This window comes from Mustela nivalis (assembly GCF_964662115.1).
Source record: "Mustela nivalis genome assembly, chromosome: 11".
In the NCBI taxonomy this organism is placed as follows: domain Eukaryota; kingdom Metazoa; phylum Chordata; class Mammalia; order Carnivora; family Mustelidae; genus Mustela; species Mustela nivalis.
The window spans coordinates 61,079,357-61,104,175 of NC_139030.1; the positions used below are offsets into that span (position 1 = coordinate 61,079,357).

Below are 24,819 nucleotides of genomic sequence, written 5' to 3' on the forward strand. Positions count from 1 at the left end.
TGAAACCTTCCCTGATGCCTCTCAGACACTATAGCCTTCCCCACCCCACTCTGTGTGTCTGTGACACTGCAAACATTACACCACAATCTATTTTCTGAATACCTGCATTCAATACTAATGCATTTATCAAGCGAATATGTACTAAATGCTTTTAACGTGTCAGAAATTGTGCTAGAAACTAGGTTTACAACAGATGCCTAAATAGATGTCATTCCAGGTCTAGGAAACCTTGATTCTAATAATATGTTCCTGAAAGAACAGAGTACATCTTACTCAATTTCACTTTCCCAGTACCTACCCATAGCACCTGCTACCTGGTAGATATTCAAAAATTTGTTGAGTGAATAAATGAGTATGTGTGCATGATTATAGAACATAATTTCAGGTTAGAGACTGCTCAAATGAGGGAAACGGGCTCAAGGCTAAGAGAGTCTAGGACCAGATGCCAACCCCTCAACTCTACCCTCCCTGTAGCTGCGGTCTCCACTGAACCAAGGAACTTCAACTCTCTACCTAGCTACCCAGCACACAATGGAAATGGGGTGTCTCCTATCACACAATCTTTGGCGAAAAACCAAGGAAAAGGAGAAGGCCAGTGATGATGTTAAAGCAAGTGAGGGTCTGATGTATGATTAAGACAGCAGGTGGCAGATCCTTTTAACAAATTCTGAGTACAGATTGGGAACCAGGCATGATGGTAGGCCTAGGGCTCCACTGAATAGGAAGAACTGGATTACCCTAGTCTTTGCTCTATGGAGCCACTCTCTAATGGGAAGACAGATAAAAACAACTAAAATCAACTAATAAGACAATTAGAAATTGCAATGATGGCAATTGAGGGAAAAATCGGGGCCAGAGAGAGCAAATCCCTGGGGCAGTGGTTATATTGTAGACAGGGCAGTTAGGAAAGGCAGCCCAGATTAGCAAGAAGTAGAGAAAACGCAGAGAAGGCAATTAGCCCTAACAGCAAGACCACCAACTATAAAGTTTAATCACTGCTAATTTGCAATTATATCCAAAGCTTATATGAAGCATAAACTACCAGAAATGTGACATGGCATTAGCACAGCCCATTTCATTAAATAGGACCTGTAAAGTAACTTTGTTTCATTTGTACTTTATCCACCTATGTTTTATACATACTTATCAGGAATTAAGTTTAAAACTCTTCCTGGTTTGATGCATATTTTTGCTGAAAATGTCTTTTAGTATAGACTAGAGAAACTCAAAAGAAAAGCATCATATTCGAAGTTTATGAATTGGAATAATTTGCTGTCACTTATCCATACTACCGTTCTTCAGGAAGGGACACCTGTTAGCACAGAGCATGTAATCATTTTTATTATTAAATACAAAGGTACAATTAAATACAGGCACAGGATGTGACCTGCATCATAATTCGACCCAGCCTTTCTCTTCACAATATCCTTTTCATTATCGTGGGCCTTTTGTTCCTTCCTGTTTCTTTTGTCTCACCCTAAGTTCTTGAACGAGCTATTTACAATCTGAATAATTAGCAATCAGTGTGGATCTGTGGTCTTTGGCCCCCTGTAAACGAAACATTGTGAGGCACCTTAACATGACATATTTAAGTACAGAAAGTTTCTATACCCTCAGGACTTTCCTTTCTTGAAAAAACTTTTAAATGAATCTGATGAAGAGTAAGTTTTCTGCTTTTCAGATACTTAGGAATTTAGCTCGAGTTGAACAAAAATAAAGCCCTATTTCAACCATAAACAGGAGGCTCTGAGTATTCATCAGTTACACCTGTGCAAAAACGCTCTATCCATCACTGCATGGTGAAGACCCCTCCCCAGGGCAATTCATTCTCCCACTAGCACAGGCCCCAAATACATTTTTGTATTTTGAAAGGAGAAAAAGAGAACAGAAGTAATGAGACAAAAATTAGAGTCAACAAGACACACTAGAGAGAGTCCTTCGTAGACTATACAGTATGTGGCCTAAAGCCATAGATAACCTTCTTTGGTTGTTTCTGAAATGCACTGAAGTCACGGTCATCAATCATTGATTGATGATAGACAATCAATCCCCAATGAGGGTGGGGCCTTCATTTACTAGTCTGCGACCGTGAACCAAGTCTTAAGCCAAGACTAGTCTTAAACCAAGACAACCGTCCTGTGGGACTTGAGATTTACTTCTTTTACCAATATTTTTAAACACCTACTGCATGCCAGGCCATGAGCTCCGTATCACTATGGGGAACAGAAGTGGAAACGCATTGGTCCAGCTGCCCCAGGATTCTGAGTTATAAGAGCAGATCTACTATCTAACTTGGAAAAGTCACCAAGTCTCAAAAAGTCTCCAACTCTTACCACATTGGCTCTCTTCTTTCCTCTGCAGTTTTCCTATGATATCACCAAGCATAGCGCTCCAGACACATCTTTTTTCTCCTAGGGTATAGGAAGATTTGCAAGGCTTCTCTCACCAAAATGTGGACTTGCCTTCTAGGTTATTCCCGACCAATGGGGAAACCTCGTGCTAGTCACTTCAGCTAAGGTTCTATTCATTCCTCTATACAAGGGAATGATATTGGGGTAGACAGGTGGTTAACGTGAGCAATAAGCAAGAGAACTAGCGTATGTTACAACATAAGAGTTCTCAATTAATATCAATTGTTATTATTGTTTTTTTAAAGATTTTATTTATTTATTTGACAGACAGAGATCACAAGTAGGCAGAGAGGCAGGCGGGGGCGGGGGTGGGAGGAGCAGGCTCCCTGCCAAGCAGAGAGCCCAATGCAGGGCTTGATTCCAGGACCCTGAGACCATGACCTGAGCAGAAGGCAGAGGCTTAACCCACTGAGCCACCCAGGTGCCCCTCAACTGTTATTTTTAAAAGATTAAAAAAAAAATTACTGGAAAGTCAAGACTGCTTTACACCTTAAATGAAAGATATGGTTACTGCCTTAAATACTTAAAAAAATAAAAACAAAGAAGCTCTGCTTATTTTTGAGTTTTAAATGGTTTACTGCTCATCCGTGTGGCAAACTTTTCCTGAAATTATGTGACCGCTGATCTCTAATCTCTGCACTTTGTAAATACTGTTGGGCTCTTTTCTCATTTTCTCTCTCCACTTTTCACCACGGATGAACAAGTAGTCTCTTCCAGATGTCACAAAGGGTAGAAAGACAGGAAAACGGTTTCCAGCTTAGAGGAAAACGGCGTTAACAGAATAAAAAACCACTTCAAAATAGCAGAATCATCAAATCTTAATCCAGACAACTTCATTTTCTCTTAAAATAAGGACTTTCTGCCAGTTTTTAAGAAGGAAATCAATGCTTGCTATAAAACTGGGAAATGTCAAAAGAACCAAGTTCTAATTCCTCAAATAGCCACTAACTGGGTGCGTTTCTATAATAGATAATTGTCTGGGTATTGTTTGGTTTTACTTCCCAGCACCCCTGCCCCTTAGAAGTCTCTCAGAGGGGCTAAGGCTACGCCTCCCACAGGTGAGAAAGGAGGTGGGACACAAGCTTCCGACCTGGCTCTATAATCAGAGACTCTCCACAACAGACTCGAACCTAGAGCTAGTGACCCTGCGAACAGGACGTGGGGAATCCAGTCTGAAGGTGGAGGCAAACAGCAGCAGCAGCACCTCTTTCTAGGGCCAGTAGAGCAAGAGGGGACAGGCAGTAATCAGCATTAAAGTTGTCAAAAACCTGAGCAGGCACAGATGTCAGTCACATCCCCTGTGGCTTTGGTTGCCGCAAATCATTTTGGGTCCTTTATTTTCCAAGCTATGTCTTCAACTTCCCAGTATTTCTGCCTGTTGCTCCGTGCCCTCTCAAAAAGTTCTTTTCAACTTAACTCGGCCAGATTTATTTATTATTTATTATTAACTCGCCTGCACCTAAAAATTCTGGGCCAGTCCTGACTCCTGCCTCAGTTTCCTCATCGCTGGGACCACAGAGTGGAGCTTTGTGCTCTCTCAAGTTCCTGCCAGTGCTACCAATTTTATACACAGCGATCATAAAATTTCAAGGAGACCAACCGAAAACTTGAGAATCAAATGCTGAAACAAAGGCAAAGAAACCCTTCAGTGGGAAAGGGAACCACCTCTCATAAAAGGACTGGAAAAGAGAATCCTTTCCCTCACATGGCACCCCCTTTCTATGGCCCTCTCCTCATTTGTGTGTGAGTTCATGCACACAACTTTTTACAAACCCGCTGGAATGGCTCAACCTGCCCCAGGGGCAATTCCGAGTGTGAGCTACATAATAAATACAGGGAATGGTGTGCTAAAGACCAGCAGGGGATTCTAACTGGAAGCAGCCTTTTGAGAACCTTTATCAGTTGCATGGTTGAGTCTTGTATCTTATCAGATTCCTCTCTCTAATCACAGGAAGATTCCACACCTTATCAAATTGTTATCAAATCACTCTGACCAGAGCCGGATGTCCTGATTGTCTGAAAAGAATGAGGACTATCACATTCACTTGAAAAGCAGGCTAATTCTAGGCGCCCAGAGATAGCGGTGGGCGACTCAGGACACCTGAGTTCAGGACCTACGTGCTCAGAACTGATTTGATTCTGGGCATGTCGCTTTGCCCACCAGAGTTTCTTCATCTACAAAACAGAGTTAACACCAGCTTCTGTGCAGATCTTCTAGAGCAATTGCAATGTTCCGATTAACCCCCAGTGGAAGCATGTGCAAACTGGGAAGCCTTTTAAGAATGAAGCTAGTACTGTCAATGAACATTTCTTTCTACTAAATTTACCTTCCCTTTCCTTTTGTTTCAGATAGATAATCCTTTATTTGTTATCCAAATTATAAACTTTGCTCAGTTATCAGAATATCTCTCAGCAACTCAGATTCAATATTTATTGAGAAACTTTATTAGGAGCTTGACACTTTAAAAAGGAAAACAAGCAAGAATTTAACTCTTTTTACCTATACAGACAAAACTTTCAGACTCATTTGAAAAATATATCTTTAACAGATATTTCAAAAGACAGTAAGAATACCCAATCCTTTTTACTTAAATTCTATATTTACTAAGCAAATTTCCTATCTTAGTTTGGATATTCAACTAAGTTTGCCCTACTGGGTTATTTTGTTTTTTGTTTTTCTCTTCAACAGCAATCATGACTCCTCTAATCTACAGGGATCTTTGGTTTCTCATCAGAATCAGTGAATGAAGGGCAGGGACCTAGTTCTTCCATCCCAAATTTCACCACCACCGATTTATCTCCAGCAAGTACAGTGGTACGTGGCATGGAGGAAGCTGCTAAACTCTTTGTTATCTAAAATGATCAACTTAGGGGTACCTAGGTGGCTTGGTCAGTTGGGCGACTGGCTCTTGGTTTTAGCTCAGGTCATGATCTCCTGGGTCCTGTCAAGCTCCACATCCAGCTCTGTGCTCAGTGGGGAGTCTGCTTGAGATTCTCTTCCTCTGTCACTCCCTTTGTCTCTCTCTTTCTCTCTCTCTACAGTAAATAAATAAATCATTAAAAATAAACTAAAATAATTCATTTCTAATTTGAGAGTCTGATTTTGGCTAGTGACCACCAATTTAACAGAGGCTGACCACCCTCAGAGAAATTATAAAAATAGATACTCTGAACCATATTTATAGCCACAATCACATGCTGAGACAGAAGACTGTAAAGGCTGTGAGAACCAGTTGAGAGGGCCTTTCCTTTAGTGCCACATAACTACCTCCTAACAGCTACTAGAATACTTGGTAGATCCCAGAAAAAAAGACCAAGCTTATGCACAATGCAGTTATCAATGAAATTACATCAATATCGCATACACAAACATCAAGTGCTATGCCAGGTGCTCTAGCCATATTTTTAAAGCCAACAGATTTGTTCTTCTGGAAAGTTAAACACAAAGGAGGGAAAACAAACTAGCCACAGTCAGAAAAAAGATATTCTACTTCAAGAAAGTAGGTTGAGTTGTAAGTTGTCAATGACCCAGTATGATTACCCACACTTTTCAAAAGGCTAGAAAAATAACTTAGATAACTGCATTCCATTATCTCATTTGAAAACACACATTTCTAGGTCTTAAAAAAATCCATTTCCTGACACCCACATACCAAAGCTTTTTTTCATGGCTCTATCCTTCAGTGATACTTTCATTTCTAGCAGGCTGAATCACATTGCATATAAAATTTGAACATGGATATCCGAGATGATATTGAAAATTATCTTGAGTTAGGTTGGCTATAAGAATGGCTATATATTGTCAAAAAAAAAAAAATAAATAAAGAATGCCCATGCCCTTACCAGTTAAGTATCCATTAAAATGTTCTAGGTGTGGGGATAGTACACTCTTTCTGTAAAGGCCATATGATCCCTATCGATGCGCGCAACTCTGCTATTGACAATACCTAAAAAAATGAGCATGGATACTGAAATTTAAATTTTATATAATTTTATGCTACAAAATCTAACCATTGCAAAATGAAAAAAATCATTCTCACTCTATAAAATAAGAGGCAGGTAGGGATTTGACTTCTGCTCTGGGGGCGTTGGGTGGGGGGTGGTGGGATGAAAGAGAAGGGAAAAGGAAAGAACTAGATAAGATTACCCATGAGTTGCCAGTTGTTCTATCTGGAGAGAGTATATACAGGTTCAAAATCCTATTCTACTTTTGTATATCTGTGCACATTTTGATAATGAATAGTTAAAAGTCTGTAACTCAATGAGAATCCTTTCAGAATGTATACATATATCAAATCATCACATCGTATGCTTTAAGTATCTTACAACTTTGGGAAGTTGTTTTTGTTTTGTTTTGTTTTGGTTTGGTTTGGTTTTTGTTTTTTTAACATTTTTAAAATAGAAAGAGGAAGAAAGGAGAGAAGGGAGGGAGGGAGGGAAATCAGTTTGATTTTGCTGCCATCCCCGCCATGATGCTGACCGAGACGCCCAGTGACAAATACATAGTTAATCTGGTTCAGGTGAAGTGGCCTTTACCCTATCATGTGCTGTCAATATTTCCATACCAAGTTGTTTGGAACTTCCTCTTGATAGGGGGAAAAAAAAAAGACTATAGATCTAATCAATGCCATTGTACTTGAGAAGACATTTCCAATATTCTAGACAGTTGTATTCAAATCTGCACTAAATAGGGATGCCTGGGTGGCTCAGTCCATTAAACATCTGCCTTTGGCTCTAGTCGTGATCCCAGGGATCCTAGTATCAAGTCCTACATCAGGCTCCCCGCTCAGTGGAGACTCTGCTTCTCCCTCTGCCTGCCACTCGCTCAGTGGAGACTCTGCTTCTCCCTCTGCCTGACACTCGCTCAGTGGAGACTCTGCTTCTCCCTCTGCCTGACACTCTGCCTGCCAAGCTTGTGAGCTCGCTCGCTCGCTCGCTCTCTCTCTCTGGCAAATAAACAAATAAAGTCTTTTTTTAAAAAAAATCTGCACTAAATATGTAAGAAAATGAAAAAATGAAATGATTCAATAAATAGGCTATAGAATCATTTCTGACTTAAAAAACTGCATAAGTTAAAATTAAATAGTACCATTAAAACAGTTCTTTCACCAAAAAAGATCTCAATAAATGTCAAAAAAATTCTCCTTGTCTCTGAAATGTTACAGAATGATAACATGCAGCAAGACTCAAATGATAGGAAAACAATAAAACCAACCAACAAAAACTAACTATACTCCTACACGTCTAATGATTTCATATAATATGTAAAATAGTAATAATAAATTTAGATATCATACAATGCCACATCAAATTGAAAATATATTTATTAGTTTTACTTATAACTTTAAAATACAAGGCTGGGACATATCAAGTCTATTACTCATGTTTCCACTTTTGTTTTATAATGAAAAATGGTCAAATACCATGTTTCAGCGAGTTGGGTTTCTTGCCCATATTCCCAGCAATTCTCAAAGTCTTCCTGGAAATGTTAGGGAGTGGTTATTACCAAAGAAAGATCCAATTAGTTTCTATCTGAGACAGTCCAGGTATCCTCACCCACTTCTCCTTACTGACAGCCTTCAGCTCGCTGGCTCAGCATGAAGTGCTCCCTGAGTTAATCCTGAGTCAATGCCGATCATACTTGGCAATATGTAAGGAGTCTCATCCCTCCAAAATTAGAAGCTGCCTACAAACTCATCTGCCTATGCAGAACTTCTAGACAAGGGAATCCCTGGTGTTTCCCAGGCTGCACTGTCTCCTGCTTTATACACCAAACCCAATATCTTGTTTCACTCCTGGGTTCCTACTAAGACTAGAACTCTGTTCTCATCTTAACACGCCTGCCCAGAGCTATGACATTTTGCCTATCTGTTCCCTCAAGGACTGGCCTCTATCTTTCTATTTCAAGGAGTTGCCTAGTGTCCTTCATAGACCATGCGCATGTGCACACACACACACACACACACACACACACATCCACTTCTCCTACAGAATCCCCAAGATGCTGTCATGCACTGACTCCATAGATCCTCACTTCACTGAGAACATTCACGCTCAGTCAGCCTCCTGCATGCTGATAAGGACTGAGACGAGGAGCGCTAAGACAGCAGCCACTCCCTTTGGAAGACTGCTCACCGACAGGCCAGACTGTTCTTGGTTCACTTCTGCTAACCAACCTGACTTGGGAGGGCCCTGCCCTTCAAAGCTATTGAAGGCTGCCCACGTTGTAAGGACAGGAAATATTGCAGCAAACATAGCCAAGGTTTCGCGTCGCCACATACACAGCTATCTACAAAAGCAGATTCTGTGAATTTCTTACCACCTGTAGATAATAGGGAAAAAAAAGTCACTTATCTACCCTTCGTCAATATCCCACTAAGGATACAAATTCAAAGTCAGTTTGATTAATTCACTCATTTAATTTTCTAATTCATCTCTTCACAAAAATTTAAACAACAAAAATGTTGAATTCTAATTTAAAACAGAAGCTTCAGAATCAAAGACCCAAACAGACTATATCAGTCTATTCACCTTAAGAAGAGGGCAAAACTATAATATATTACTCCATTAAAATATAACTTGAAATACAGCGTGTTACTCTTCACCTTAACACACGTCTCGAACTTCTGAGAACACTGCACAAAGACGCTTTTGTAAAAGCACCTCACAGCCTTTGATGTGACCGTATGTTCATTAAAAGGAAGTATTACTACTTACATACATAAGGTACATAATGAATTCAGTATGTGTCTAGAGTTGGCTAATGCCGTTACAGCACATGCCAAAAGCACAGACTATAAATCAAAATGCGATTTGTCAAATAAGATCTTAATATGACTCATGTTAGAAATAAATAAGTAAACCACTAACATTTTGATATGGGATTAGTGAAGAGAGCTAAACCCAAACTGAGACCAGGTTGCAACTGACATCCTTTTGTTCTATCTATAGCTTTGGCTATTCCTCTCTCTCTTCCACCTGGATAAGTACAAAATTAGCATGCATCAGGCATCCTTCACTCCTCCGAAGGTTTCTATCTCTAACGCCATTTTAAAGACTGATATTCTTTCCAAAATGTTGACATAAACCAGTTGGGCAGTTACAGATTTTTTACAGCCCACATTACTCAAGTTTGAAAAGATCTAAAATATTCTTAAAACAGAATTTGGAAAACATTTGACATTAGTTTATTAATTCACTTTCAAATTGAGGAAGCTTTAACAAAAGACCAAAAAGGGCAGGCATAGAAACAAAAGAAAAGTAAAGCCACAAAAACAACTATCAAAAAAAAAAAAAAAAAGAAAGAAAGAAAGAAAGAAAGAACGAACGAAAGAAAGAAAACCTAGTTAGTGGATACTGGAGTTGTTCAGGAAGTGTGAGCAAAGAGATGAATACTGGCCCGTGTATTATACTTTCTCTTTCCTATGTTTCCAGTCAGCACTAATTCCTTTCCTTCACAACAGCATAAAATCTCATCCAAGACTCTCCTATTAATTACTCAAATATGTGCCCTAGATCTTGAATACCCACCCCCCCCAACTCTGCCACTGACTTGACCTGGTTATACTGCACATTCTTAAAGTTAACGAATTATTACTCAAGGGAGTTTCTCTAGATCCCCCACCTTAGGTGTGTGCCTCTCACAGAATATCTTGCACAGTATTAAAAAAATCAATGTTAAAAAAAAAAGAAGAAGAAGAAGAAATAAGGAAAAAAAAAAATCATTGTTGGGGCACCTGGGTGGCTCAGTGGGTTAAAGCCTCTGCCTTCGGTTCAGGTCATGATCCCAGGGTCCTGGGATTGAGCCCTGCATTGGGCTCCCTGCTCAGCGGGGAGCCTGCTTCTCTCCCTCTCACTCTCTGTCTGCTTGTGATCTCTGTCTGTCAAATAAATTAATTAAATATTTTTTAAAAAATCATTGTTTGCTTGTCTGTATCCTCCAACAGTCAAAGAGCTTTCTGAGGAGAGGAAACATTTTGTGTAATTCTTGTATCTCTAGTGCCTATAGATATAGTACTAAGATATGATATGCTGAGTAGGTAAATAAATAAAATTGCTAGTCGTATAACAACAACCACAACAACAAAGAATACTATCCTATCTAGAATGACACGAATCTTAATAATGAATCCCATTATTTCAACTTGCTATGTAAGCTATTGCTTCCGTACAGTCATTCCAAACATCCCAACACTAAAATGTTAAGGCCCAACTTAAGGAAGAATAGAGTACAGAATTAAAGAAAAGAAAACTAGAAAGCATTCGCATTGATTTTTGGAGTCTACATAGTCAGGGCCATAACACAATTGCAAGCCTAGGCCTGTAGGAGGCGCCCTTCAACTCCAAAGTAACACACATCAACATTCATTCAACTAACTCAACTAACTTCTTCCCAAGAATCATCTGTCAGGGAGTTCAGCAGTGTAACATGGAAACCATCTTTTCACATCCTGGGGCTTCCCACTCACTTCTAGAGGGTAGATGGATCAAAACCAAGCAGGAGTTAAAAGAGCCAGACCCGAGTCTTGAAGGGATCAAAAGGTGGGATGATGAGCAAGAAAGCCCTGCAAATCAGAGCAGCAGCTCCAGCAGCAAAAACAGGAGACGAATTCAGTTCTTCCTTTCACGCCCTTCTCCAACATTCCTTCAGGAGATCTCATAGCTCAGGAGTTGATGGGGGAAAATAAGACTGCTCAGCTTTTAGTTCCCGCTAATAGATGAACCGAATGTACACCACGATCTATCGAAGGGCTCCGAGGGGCTGTAATTGTACAGAACTTTCTGGAGGACTTTTGTTTTGATTTGAACACACAGAAAACTGAAAGCAATGACAGTAGTCCTGAACCTCCTGACCACAGGGAAGCAGTCTGTGCTCAGAGCCTGCCTCCTTCAGCCCTTGGAGACTCCCCTTTTTGTGGAGCCAGAGGAGGAATGATTTGAAAGTCTAGGGGCAACTTCGAGACCTGCACACAGACCCCCGGACCGGCACAAAGTACTACAGCTCTCCCTCAGTGTGAGTCGGAAAAATCTTTAGAGCACCTTTTTTCATGTGTGACTCTGTCCAATTCGAGACAAAATACAATTTCTCTATCAAATGCAGCTGGTAGAGGTGGCAATTAGGGAATATTTTTTCCCACATGCTCTCTACTATTCCATAGCCTTCTACATGCCTATCACTTTGTTGGTTATGCTCAGAATTTCTGTGACTTGTTCTGTGACTTGGTTTCTTCTGGTTTCTGGAAGGTACTGCTCTCCAGTATCTGCTGATGCAGCCAGTAGAATCATGTCAGTAAAAGAGCTGATAGGATCTAGTTCTTCACTGTCTCTAAAATTTCAAGTTCAGTATCTGTGTAAAATGGTTAAAATGCCAAAATTCAAAATGAATTAAAAGGGGGAAAAGGTCTGATGTTTGTAGCTCAAAAAGTACAAATAATGAGGGAAATGTACCTACTCAAAATCTGATGGATGGGGAACACTAGAGATGGGGTGGGTTCAGTCATCCACCCTGCACACAGAAGGCCCCCAATAACACCTAGAAGCAGGCCAAGGCTTGCTGAACAAAGATTTTTAATAACCAAAAACAGAGAAATTTAGGCAAATGTTGTTTAAATTAAAATTTTGGGTGCGAATCAATTCTATCCACATTTGGGGAAGGGCGAGAATAAGGACCAAAGTTAGTTACATTAAAGCAATAAATGTAACAAATGAAAATAATTAAACCTTAGTGAATGGGGCATTTAATTGCATTTAGAATTTATATTTTAAAATATTACTCTAAATTGTAAGTTTATTACGTTATGTTTGTTAATTATTCTTATGCTTAGTGACTTTTAAATAGGGTCTTTTGTTACTTTAAAAAAAAAGATTTGACTGAAGGGGAAATGTTTTTCTCTTTATTCATGCTTAAGGATTATAAAGATCCCAGTCTTACTGAAAAGTAAGCTTCGAAAAAGAAATATGCAAGTAGAAGATAGAGGTAAAGGTAAAAATATATACTAATCTTGCTTTGTATAATATATACTTCCTATAACTAGTGTGTACTATTATTTATTTTTTAAAATACGGCTTGAAGAGGCTGTTTGAAGAAGCTATTGTCAAAAAAGAGAATTTGGGTTAATTTTATTCCATTTGGTAGAAACAGTGAATTTCTCCTGACTTTATTTAGATTACTTTTTTCAACAATAACGTATTTACACCCCTTCTTTTATAAAACCAGATTTCAGGTAGCTCACAGTGCTTTGCACACGGAAAATTACTGAGAGAACTTTCTGAAGCCTCTTCTCAGTTGTCTTTCAAACTGTGTCCTCTGTGAAGGAAAGTAAAACTGCATGAATCACCAAGGGAGCTCATTGTTGTATTTATCATGTTAAAAAGTGAAAGGATTTAAAACTCTTCGGAAAATATGGAGTTTCTGGTTTCCTGAGAGGCTTTGGAATTACCTATCCCATCTTAATTGAGAGTTATATGTTAATTATCTCTGACACAAAGATATAAAGTACGACTTAGTTGATTTTCTTCTAATCATCTGATAGTTGTTCACCTATTTACCGTCTTTTTTCATCATTTTCTTCTCAAAGCCTTCTTCTGAGTAAGATAGCAAATTACATATTGGTCAAACTTTTCCATTGAATGCAAAAATAGCTCTTCGGTTTTGGATAGTAAAGGAGCAGTAGTTATGTAAGCTGCATGGGAAGTCTCTCTGTGTGTGTGTGTGTGTGTGTGTGTGTGTGAGTGACGCTGCGCACGCATGCATGCAGGGCTAAGTTAAAAAAAAAGTAGGTGTTGCGTGGTTCATACTTTCTGTGGGTGGAGATAATGATATAAGGAGTGTTTAATACAAAGTGCGATATGGGTAGGTATTAATAGTAATAATGAAACCCATTTGAAATTCACATCCTAATACAGTGTTCTATTTGGTTCCAGAAAATATAAGCTACTAAGGTGTTATTTTTATTTATAAGAACTATGTACCGTTGACTTTTTTCAGTTTCTCTATATTATATCACCAGGGCTTGGCTGTAGAATTGGTAGTTGAAACTAAAGTGTGGGACTCTTTTATTGCAGAAATGTTTTTATTACTGCTGTTTCTTGTGAGGCTAGACACCAGCATGGCTTTCCACTACACTAAGAAAGTGGATTTCAATGTTGTTTTGTCCCTCTCTCTTTTCTAAACATTGATCTGGGCAAAGACTCTTGATCCCCTTGAAATAATGCTGGAAAACATGCTAGAGTGGGTAGATCAGGGGGCATCTAAGGGCTCTGCCAACAGATATTCGAGGCATTACACTGTCATATGATCAAGTATCAAGAAAATCAGTTCCTGAAGACCAATCATTATAGTTTTTTATTTCCTACTTTTTTCCCCCTATGCCAAGAGCAATTATTTCCTTCTCCCCTTCTTCCAAATGTAACCTATAGGATTATATTTCTGAAGGAGAATTACTTCTGAAGATTATATTTCTGAAGGAGAAAAAGGCCCTGGATAAGGGATTTTAAGTTTCAATATACTGCACATTGAACTATGGCTCACATTTCTTGGGCATGTATTTTCCTAATGTCTATAAAACAAAAGCAAAAAACCCTTCTAACTTTGAAATCTTAACTGCAAACTACAATTAACTAGTATCATGTCTAAGTATTTTTAAGTGTACCATTAACATATAGAAAATAAAAGTAAAATTTTACTGAGAAATACATAATTTCATGTTTAGGATAACACAGACCAATCTACTTAAAAGACTATAATTAACATGAACATTTAGTCTGACCAAACAGATTGGCATGCAACACAAGCAGATGATATGAACTAGGTTTCCAGCAAATTTAAACAAATAGAGCATATTTCACATAATGATAATGATAGCATTCGAGACAGTCTAATTTTAAGCTCTCCATGCAGATAAAAGTAATGGATATGCTATTGTTTTGTGGTATCCAAGGAAATCAACATTTCACTTTTCATTCACAGAAGAAAACAACTTGAAAATATGGCTTAATGATGGATAAGGCTGTACTGATGGGTATATTTTGATCTAAGAGCTAACATGTGTATAAAATTTAATTTCATAAAATGTGGGTCCTAGATGCTTTTTAAATTCACCTTTTCAAAACTCGGCGCTTCCTTATACTACTGTGGAATTAAATAGTCACTACATTAGGTGACAAATACAAGATACTATTGTTAGCTAAGAAATGGTAGAGAGGGGGGTGCCTGGGTGGCTCAGTCAGTTAAGCATCTGCCTTCTCTGGGTCCTGAGATCAAGTCCTGGGTCCTGGGTGCTGGGATCCATCCTGTGTCAGGCCAGGCTTCCTGCTTAGTGGAAGTATGCTTCTCCTTTTCCTTCTGCCCCTCCCCCGCTCCTGCAAGTGCTCTCTCTCTCAAATAAATACATAAAATATCATTAAAAAAAAGAAATAGTAGAGGGAAAATATACAAATATATGTAAAATATACACATGTGCATACATACACATGCACAAAATGAAAGGATATACTAAATTCTTTTTTAAAAAGTCATCTTTGAAAAGGAGGGAATAGGGTAGAAGAAACAAAGAAGCGAGCCTTATTTGAACAGTCCTTGTTTCTGTTTTTTTACTTTGAAACCTTGTAGTTTTACATAATTATTAAACAAAATACAGCTTTAAAAAAGTAATTCCCTAATAATCTAGGTTGGCTTCATGCCCAGTGTGGAGCTCAACATGGTGCTTGAACTCACAGTCCTGAGATCAAGACCTGAGTTCAAGAGTTGGATGCTTAATCGAATGAGCTACTCAGGTGCCTTGATCCCTAATAATCTAAAACAAAATTAAATTGATTTGTTGTACTAAGTAGATGGCATAACCACACTGATAAGAACTCTTTCAAGTAGATTTAAAAGACAGTAATTTGTATCTATATCCCCATTGGCACGTACACTACAAACAACAACAGCAACAACAATAAAACTGCAACAACAAAAAATCTTAAACTGGTTTCAGTAATAATATTTTTGGAGGTATGACTGGTGAGGTGAAATAAAAGTCATGTGCCCCTGAATTTGAAGTAAAACTATGTCTAAGAATTCATCATGTTTTTCTTCTCCCAACAAAAACATTTTCTTAACTTTTTCTACTGAAAGGCCTAGAAATCATGACTAATCAGTAACAGTGAACACCCATAACAAATAGATTATGGCCTCTAATTACCATTTCTCAGGAAGGAGTCAAGATCTATTGGAGAAACTATTGTCTCCAGATCTCAGGCAAAAAGGGTTCAAGATGAACCTGAAATGTCTTGTAGCAGATGGCACGAAAGTCATCATAGACCACTGACAGCATATGTAAAAGGGCTCTAGAGCCACATTGAGGAGGTGCCCACAGACCAGAGGTAAGGCAATTTGGGCGTGAATAATTGACTGACATATCAAATACATTTAAATCATGAGTTTAATTGATAATCCAAAAATATCTCATCACATTTGAAGAACGCTAAAAAGCCAACCTTATTTTTTGAAAACGAGTATATAAGTGGAAAGACTCCATCATTTTATCACATTTGATATAAAATGCACCTCAAGGTAGGCAAAGGAGTAAAGTAGGGAAATTGTAAGCAATCCCACTAATAAATGAAGTTGGAAAGACTGCTGGAAACCCACCATTTTGTAACCCCTTAACTTCTCATGTAATACTGTTACTGATCTAGGCAATGATTATAATGACTGATTTAAAAAAAAAAAAAAAGCAGCAGCAGAAAGACGTGTAATGGAAATTCACACCACCACTTATCAGGTATTTTTGACAAAACAGTCTGATCCAGCCTCCTTGTGGCCAGTCACCAAAGATGCCCCTCCTCTCACTGATAAACTATGCTATTTTTTTTTTTTTAACTTTTGTAATGTCCTATCCCTTAAATCTGGGCTGTCCCTGTGATTCACTTTAACAACACTTTAGCAGTGACACAGTGTGATTTCCAAGGCTAGATCTGAAGAAATCTTGCATTTATGCCTTGGTCACTTGGTATGCTATTGTGGTCAGCTAGCCACCACGGAAGAAATCTCACTACCCTGTGAGAAAGTCCAAGCTAACCACGTGGAAAACCCAGGGTGAGAGAGAGAGAGAGATGCTGGGCCAGCTCCCAAGTTGTCCAGTCTTCATGGCCCAGAAGCCATACATGTAAGTAAGAAAATTTTAGAGCTGCTGTCTCAGCAGCCATTTCATTGACCATTTGAAGGATCCCAAGCAGGAAACGGTCAGCTGAGTTCTCTTTCCTCAGAACTTCAAGAGAGTATACTAATATTTTAAGCCACTAAGTTTAGGTGTTTTTATGCAGCAACAGATTATTGGAATAAAGCTAACTACCACTTGTACAGAAAATGCAGAGGTACCGTTGAATGAAGAAGAAAACAAAGGAAGGCATGGGAAGCCTGTTAGTTATAAAAGGATTTTAATGGCATGCATGAACCTTAATGAGGATTTTGTTTGTTTTATGGGTGGATTTTTAAATCAGGATCCAATCAAGGTTATGAGACTATCGGGGACATGTGAACATGAATGGATATCTGATATTAAGAAATTATTTTTAAAACATTTTAGATGTGGCTGTATTTTGAAAAAGTATTTAACAATGGATTTAAGAGAGAGACACTTGTGGTTATAAAATTGAAAAGTCACAGAAGTGAAAATGTTATATTTATAGCAATATAGTCAATAATATTTCAATAATGTTGCATGTGACAAATGGTGATTACATTTACCATGGTGAGCACTGAGTAAGGTACAGAATTGTCAAATCAATACATAGTACACCTGAAACTAATATGTTGTGTATCAATTACACTTTGGTAATATTTTTTTAAGAAGGATACAGACTAAAATATTCACTGATGAAATACATATGTTATCTGGAGGGCAGGGGAGAGTATATAAGAATATAGATGAGGTTTAGCCATGAGTTTCTAAGTGTTCTAGCTGGAAGTTCATTTTATCATTTTTTTTCTACTACATACGTTAGAATTTTCCTTTAATAAAAATGTGTATACTTTGTTGAACTATTGAGCTGTTTTTTGTTAGCATATGACACACTTAAAACCGAATGGTAGCTAAAAGAAGGCATAGTGTTACAACCTACATTTTGGAAAGTTCTTTTTCTGTTTAGCCCAAACAAACAAAACAAAACAAACTTTCACATCCCCCATATCCAAATACTGATCCAGATACTAGTCTATGATTCCCCTTTCCCTGTAAAATAGGGAGGGACCATAATACCTCATTCCAGCATACATACTGAGCTGGGTCCACGAAGATAATTAATGAGAAAAAAATGCTTTGAAAACCAGACTCTGCTACACAAATGTAAAACACTCTATGTCGTAGGGGTATGTTCTTGGCACAATACCTGGAATATATGCACTAAACTCTCTGAAAACCTGAATCCTCAGAATTCTTGTCTTTTTTTTTTTTTTTAAGATTTTCTTTATTTATTTGGCAGAGAGAGAGAAAGAGAGAGCACAAACAGGGTGAGCAGCAGGCAGAGTGAGAGGGAGAAGCAGGCTCCCCGCTGAGCAGAGAGCCCGACGCGGGGCTAGATCCCAGGACACTGGGATCTCGACCTAAGCCAAAGGCAGCCACTTAACCAACTGAGCCACCCAGGTGCCCAAGAACCCTTGTCTTTAATGTATTTAATCCTAATGCCAGGAACAATGTCTGGAAAATAGAAAATAAATAAATAAATAAGATGGATGGATGGATGGATGGATGGATGGATGGATGGATGGATTGATGTATCGATGGATGGAAGAATAAATTGGGAGGAAGAGGGAATGGAGATTTTTGATACAATAGTTTTTGCCTTTGATCCTGCATCATTTTTATTAAAAACTCAATTGGGATACACCTGAAACTAATGGAGCATTGTGTGTCAACTATACTTCAATGGAAAAGACAATGGGCCAGTTGAGCAACAGAGTGTGAGGCAGTTGGCTCACTGTGAACCCACCAGAACTATCTGCTCAAACAATATATGTGTATATATCCTACTATTTTGCACTGTTTTTAAGCTTGCATATACTGGGTAGAATACAGATGACTACTGTTATCTCAGTCTGCTACCCCTGATCAAATCTACTTTTGTGTGCTTTTGATTTTCTTAAAAACTAACTGTAAGGGGATGAAAGCTTGGTATTTAATACACGCTGGGCAAGTGAGCAATAAACAATTGCAAACTTTCCCAGGGGCTATTTCTCTCTGTCTCATCATCAGGAAGCTAAAGCATATGTTAGATGTTAGCCCGGGTGGACACAAATGTGTCCTATTTATTCAAGGTTTCCTTTGAAGCCACAGTTTATAACTTTTGTTTCTTAGGGGTACATGTCAAACTTCATTTAGCATTCGCTGGTATCTAGATACACTGAATAGCAAAAAGGCAGAATTCAGGGGCAAAAAAAAGGAAAAAAAATGCCTGCTATATGAGCAGTGATGTCAGTTTCATTTATCTAGCTCACAGAAAGCATGATGAAAAATACAATGGAAAAGATGACAGCGGAAAATCAAGATAAAAATTTTTCATTTAACTTGTAAGTGTAAACTACATAAGCACAAGAAGAAATATTAAATATGTTCTAGATCAATGTCTAAGAGGTAGATAATTTTAGGGTAAGTTCTTCTAAAATGTACTTTCTAACCCTTCAGTTTCAAAGATTATATGCTTAACTGGAACATAGTTATATGCACAAAATTTTCCTTACTCCTAAGAATGTTTTGCAAACTTCTTTTCTGTAAGAATCTGCAAATTTTATACATATAAAGAGACTAGGTGGAACAGATACTTCGTTTTGTGACATGAAAAGTAGAAATCTGGTGGACTATAGAATATCCATAAAACTAACCCAAATAAAACATTTAATATTTCAAGAATGCTTTATGCTTATACAGTTATGTTACATTTATTAAATCATTTAAGACTCAAAATACATGATTAGTGACGTATTAAAGGCCTATATACACAGATGTGTAATGTGGGGCTCAAAACTCAATAAAGTTTGAGTTTATTGAGTACTGCTCAATAAACTGATTGTTTATTGAGTTTATTGAGTACTGCTGATTGTTTTAACTATGCTACAGCACTTTGGAAAGCACTTTTCCAGTATGATTGTAATGCTTTGCAACTGTGAGATGAGCTGTCATACCATTTCCAACATTTGTTTTCTAAGACTCATCCACGGTGTTCAGTGTGGCTGAGTTCACTCACTTCTAATGCTGTTTTACTCCCTTATGCAAATACGCGGATTATTTATTCACTTGTCTCTGGGTGGATATTTGAATTACTTCCCTTTTTGAAACCATACCCTGGACTGCTGCAATACATTTTTCTGTACATATGTCCCGGTGGACAGGTGTCAGAGTTTCTCTGAGGTATATATTTCGTGGCAGAATTACTGACTCACAAGATATGTGTATGCTTAACTATATTAGAAGTGTTCATTTTCCAAAGTCTTTATATCGATTTATATAACATATTATACTTTTACAACGTTTAAAAACAAAACTAACCAACAGGTTTTCAAGTATATTTACATAAGATAAAAAAGGGAGACGGAGCTCTAATAATAAAATTCTATATGGCAGTAATTTATAAGAGAGTGAAGAGGATGCAATGGGGAATATTCATAATTTGAAGTCACAAATAGCCTCAATGGATTGGTACTGGTCTCAATTTTAAGGTTGCCTATGAATTCTAGCGTCTTTATATATACGTTAAATGCATTTTTTATATGCATCAGTATTTACATAATTTTAAAGCTCATTGTGTACAATAATAAGGATCTGAAAAAAGGGTTAGGAGCCTTAAGAATTATTGGCAAATACAACTCTTTTATATCATAAAATGAATTTATGTTATTCTTAAGATGGAAAATAAAAATAAAAACAATAAACAGGTTTTAATGTATCATGCCAAATTTTGATAATGTTGAGGTCCCCAAGATAACACTCTCTCTTTGTCAACGGTTTCTAGACCCCTCAATTAAAGTTCATAGACATCAGGCCTTGAGAAATGAAGGGATGGATTTGGTGATGTTTACTCTTTCAGGGGAATTTTTCCTCTAGCCGAATACATCTACCTTGAAAACATTCAAATTAGTCAGTTATCAAAGACATAAAATGATGACAAATTACTAGCCCAGTGGTTCAAAAAAGAAAAATTAAGGCTAGTGTCCCAAAAGTAAAGTAAATGTCAGCATATAACCTCAATATGTAATTATTGATTAACTGCATACCTGCACTACTGTATTTACGTGTGTGTGTGTGTGTATCCTTGTGCTTACTTGTTGCAAACATTTGAACCATAGGTAGAAACTGACCCTTATAAGGAATTTGATAATAATAATGTAGCCAAGTAGAGGTTCTAGTCTGTTCTTTCTATATCTGGTGGTTGCTCCTGAGCACTCCATACAGCTCACACAGTCCACTTTAGGTTTCAATGTAGCAGTCCTCCCAGAATTGTATTAAGGAGCACAGGACCCAAACTTGCATAAGGGTACTCTGTTTTGTTTGTACGTCTATATCACTTGGTTATTATTCATTTGGTAACTTCTGTTACTCTGAAGAAATTAATGTGTCTGTCCAATATAAAGTTGTTAAAACCCAATGAGCTCAACAATTGCATTTGCAAATATTATTATAAATGAGAATTAAAGGCACCATCTTTAGATCTGACTTCTGCTCCAGGAAGTCAAAGGAAAAACAAAAACAGAACCATGAGACCAAAAAAGGAAAAAAAGAAAAAAAAAATCACCTTTGTGGTACTGGGTAATTGATTTTTTCTTTTAGCTTTCCAAAGTAGATAAAATCAACACCTTAATAGACTTGTCTTTAACCCAGGATTTCTTTCATTAAAGTATACAATTGTGGGTGTGTGTCCTAGAGGAGTAATAGTTCGTCCCTAACAAAAGAGTCTGGATTCTGCGATATGCCTTTTGCCAGAGGCCCTGTTCCCCGAAGCACACAGCTAACTGCATCTCCCGCTGTACCTGTAACAATTTAATTGTATAAGTCAGCCTAGTCAAGCATCTCCGGCTCATGACTGGGAGACATGAAATTCATTGTCATTATTGTCCCTGTCATTTTGGATCATTATATCCTGCTGCAGAATTTTCCTCACTTCAGTGCATTTTTACCTCCAGGAGCCAGGGATTATAGCTGAGGTTGAGGGGGGGGCAGGACCGTGAACTACATTTACCTCAGGGGAGCCAGAGATTAAATTGGCTTTGCTCTCTCACGAGCTGAATTCATCTATTTGTATGCTGTTGAGTTTTAGGCTGGAATAAAAATGAATATTCTAGTGAACACTGGGCTTTAATTCCCCCTTTGAAACGTGGATATAACCAACTTTTATTTACATTAGGAAACCTAATGTAATTTCCTGTAGGTAGCTATTTTCATATGTGCATAAGGAATACTTGAGGACATCATTGGGTATGAAATAACAGAGCTCTTTTTCTGTCAGTACCTTGATTCTCAGAAGGAAGAATTTAAAGCTGTAATTTTGTTCTCCAGTTTCATCTTATAGAAGCTTAATGGCAGTATTTAATGGTTTTAAATATTTAATGATTTTTAATTATATCTCATTTTCTGTGCACTGGATTGGATAACTAGGGTCCAACTAGAATGGCACCAAAGATCATACTCTGGGAACAGGAAGATTGAAGTCAAGTTGACAGAGGAAGACAAAATAAGTTCCTAGGAAACTGGCACCTCCTCTAGAGCTATTCATACCTCCCAGCATGCCGAGACACCCAAGCCTGTCATGCCTTAAATACTTCTTGCTGACCTAGGAGAGTTGGACTAGCCACCATTTTCCCTATTTTATTACGGCTAATGGCCATGGACAGCATTCAGCTGAGGGCTTTCTGGGAGCAGATGGCAAGGAACAGGTAAGAAAGACCAGGATTGTGTCTCCTTCAGAAAACCAGTGAGTTGATTTTATGTTTTCTCTGACAGAAGATAAAAAGAAAATATAACCTGATCTGTCACTTCCTATCCCAACTTTCATTACATATGAATTTTTCTGAGAAATTTGACATTTACTTTGTCTGCACTGAAAAAGATGGTAGTTATTCCTCCGTATGCATCAGTTTGTTTTTCAGCAGTTTAACAACAAAATATGGCAATGGATCATACCTATGCCAAGCACATAATAGCTACTCTAATTACTGCATTTAAAAGTATATGGAATTTATTTTATTGCCCTCATTGACTTTAGTGGAGGAATAAATTTTGCCTTAACCAAATGCGATGGCCATCACTATTTATGTAGGATGAACTACCCTTATGAATAATTAAGAAAACTATTTTGATCTTTGTACATTTTGTACTTTAGCAGGAATACCTTACAGCCCTAACATCTCAGTGCTGAGGAACGTTAAAGATTATCTAAGCAACTGGTCTAAGCTCAGGGTAATGTTTACTAGACGGACTGCATTTTCACACTATTATATTTCACTTCTCAATGATGCTGAAGTAACTGTATAATGAATTACTAATAAGAGTTTTTAGATAGCCAAATTTCTTTCAGCATTTATAAATTCAATTTCCTCACTTGTGCCACTTTTTTACCATAATCAAGATTCTCCCAAGTTGGGAGTTATAAAAATTATTATTTCTGGTCACTTTAAAGTGGTTAATTTTATGTTATGTGGATTTCACTTCAATAAATATTTCTTAACCAAACAAACAAACAAACAAACAAAACAGTAATTTCAATCAGCCCAAATGCATTTTGAAATTACTTGGGTAGCTTATCACATTCTCATAATGATTATTTATAAAGAAGTAATTTTTTTTTTCTTGTTAAGAAAGTTTTACCTTATAAATTACAACGTGTAGACCTCATTTGCAATAATAAATGTTCAGGTACCCTTTCCATTCTGAAATTCTTTGGTGACAGGATGATAATGTTATTGTTTAGTCAAGGGGTAAGGCATTCCTTCCTCTCTCTTGAACACACACTTACCACATTTAATGGCCTCACTTATCTGCTCCTTTCTACCTTACTCCCTCATCGATACTTAATTTGCTCACCACACCATTGGGAAAAACAGGAGTTGCGCCATCTGCGGATACATTTGTGAAACTCTAACAATACACTTGCTTCACATTCTTGTTTTGCCTCACCTCAAGCATGACAGAGTTGGACTGGATCATTTCAGTAAATGATAAAACATACATATAAGTAAATACACATACATATATTTCAAATGATTAGAATACAATTATAGTCACCCCTTCAAGACTTAAGATTATTATAGTCAACCTTCAAATACCAAATGGAAATGATTTTAAATAATAATTTTTGTATTTTTCAATAATCCTTGCTAGACTTATAATTTTGCAACTTGTAACAAGGTATGTAAACCAATTTTAAAGACATTTTTCTTCCTCTTGCTTCTAATTGAATAATATTTCTTCTGCACATATGACATAGACTTCCTTTGGCTTCTCTAAGTAAAATCAACAACAGTCATAATTCCTAACAATATCAGACCAACAAAATACTAGGGTGCCACAAATTCAGATATGATATCCACTCACAGTCTTCTCAAAGAGAATCAGATATACACGAGCTAAAAAATAAAACTAGTTAGTGTTTGCTACATCGCATGGTAAAGAAAACGACCAAGTATTTGAGAGGGTTTATGCAGGCGGATTGAATCATGTGAGGCAAAGGGCACAAACTCTTCCTTTTCAGGATGGGAAGAATGCCATTTTCAGAATGCCTTCTTACTAATCCTGGACCAAAAACCTCTTTAATATAATCACCCACTAAACTACAATGGATTAACATTAAGGGTCTGATGCAGAGAAAGCAAATTCACGGTTAAGGTTGTCCTTTAACATGTAGACTCAATCAAGGGTACCAAAAAAATAGTTAAGTGTCCCCCCTGTGGTGCTTAGATGCTGGAAGGCACTGTAAATTGTGAATTTTCTAGCTTTTAATGTTTGTCTAAGACCCTTAACATTTTTCCAATATTGTTGCTCCTAGGACGTTTTCTTGAGTTTGTCCCTGTTGCCTCCCCTGTGCATATACACTCTGCGTTCGTACATGAAAGCATGACAGACAGCTCAATTGATTCAGAAATCTAACACTGAAAAGAAGAAAAAAGGTGGAAGTAGCCTTGGGTATATCCCATAATATGAAATATAAACATCAATGTCTTCTGAAAAAAACAAACAAAAAACCCAGAAAACAAACCAAGAAAAAACATTTCTTCATGCTAAGAGTTTAGATATCTAACTTGAAATACAAAAGATCACATAAGTGGGTTTAAAAAAAAAAAAAAAACCCTCTAAGCTATACAGCCTAAGCTGTCCTTTGTGTTCAAAATTTCTAAGATTTTTTTGAACACGTACGATTAATTATCTGTGTCCAGCTATTT

At 37.5% G+C, this 24,819-nt stretch overlaps 1 protein-coding gene across 3 annotated transcripts in view; it reads right to left on the reverse strand.

The window, feature by feature from the left end:
* GPD2 (glycerol-3-phosphate dehydrogenase 2) overlaps positions 1-24,819 on the reverse strand; it is a 141,931-nt gene that overhangs the window by 41,030 nt on the left and 76,082 nt on the right. The window lies entirely within an intron of this gene.